We start from the raw sequence: 1,141 nt of genomic DNA on the forward strand, positions 1-1,141 counted from the left end.
AAATAAATAAACAGAAAGAAAGAAAGAAAGAAAGAAAGAAAGAAAGAAAGAAAGAAAGAGTTTTGAGTAAAGTATTTGAAGCCCAGAAAGTATGCAACCTGCACCCAGATTGATGTACTGTGCAAAACTGTACTTCACAATTGGAGAAGATACTTGCATGAAAATAAATACTCAAGGAAAGACATGAACACCAAGCCAGCAACGAAAATGTTTTGCTGGAAATTCTAGAAAGAGTTAACTAGGATGAAAACTCCGTAAACACAGCAGAATGAATCCTTGAGGTGAGGAATGCAATAAAACAGACAGGGGAAGGGAATCAATAGCTGTTAAATTATGTAAGGTAATATAAGGATAAGGTAATCAGAAGCAGCTGCAACCATCAATGTTAATGGTATCAACTCAACAATCAAAAGAAATAAAGTGGTAGAACAGATCAATAAGCAAGATCCAACAATATGTCCCATGCAAGAAACATATTTACTTCAAAAAGAAATTCACAGAATGAAATTCAACAATTGAAAAAAATAATCCATGTAACAAGAATCCAGAAAATACCAGGACTAGAGATTCTATTTGCACACAACATGGATTTCAGGAGCGCCAAATGTCACTACATCCTTGTCAAGGAAATAATTCAAGAGGAAGAGACAATAATCATAAATATATATTCACCAAATTCTAGTGCTTCTGACTGCATGAAACAAATAGCAACAATCATGTTTAGCTCTTTTGTCCAACATAAGGTAGCTGATGATTTTCAAAGTTGTTTCAGCACCTTCTAATCTTGTCTTCTGATACTCAAGTCATTTTGGGGGGTGGAGGGGTGGAGAAGATCATGTTTTTATCACACTAATTTTGTAGTGTAATTTCAAGTCAGGAATTTTAATACCTCCTTCCTTGCCTTTGTTGCTGCGAAATGTTTTTGCTATTCTAGGTCTCTTGTGGTTTCAAATGAGATGTAGGAAAATTTACTCTAGTACTGTGTATTTTTGGAATGGTATTTTGATGGTAACTCCATTAAAATATGTATAACAGTTTTGGAAATATGGCCATTTTTGCTATGTTGGTTCTTCTTTTCCACAGCAAGAAGAGGTATCTCTTTATTCTCATTCTCTTCTCTTCTCTTCTCCTCCTCCTCCTC

The 1,141-nt window shown here is 34.7% G+C and overlaps 1 pseudogene; it reads left to right on the top strand.

The window, feature by feature from the left end:
• The window catches only part of LOC111814012, a 6,861-nt pseudogene that overhangs the window by 4,690 nt on the left and 1,030 nt on the right, over positions 1 to 1,141 (top strand).

Source organism: Octodon degus, unplaced genomic scaffold (genome assembly GCF_000260255.1).
Source record: "Octodon degus isolate 3935 unplaced genomic scaffold, OctDeg1.0 scaffold00255, whole genome shotgun sequence".
NCBI classification, from domain to species: domain Eukaryota; kingdom Metazoa; phylum Chordata; class Mammalia; order Rodentia; family Octodontidae; genus Octodon; species Octodon degus.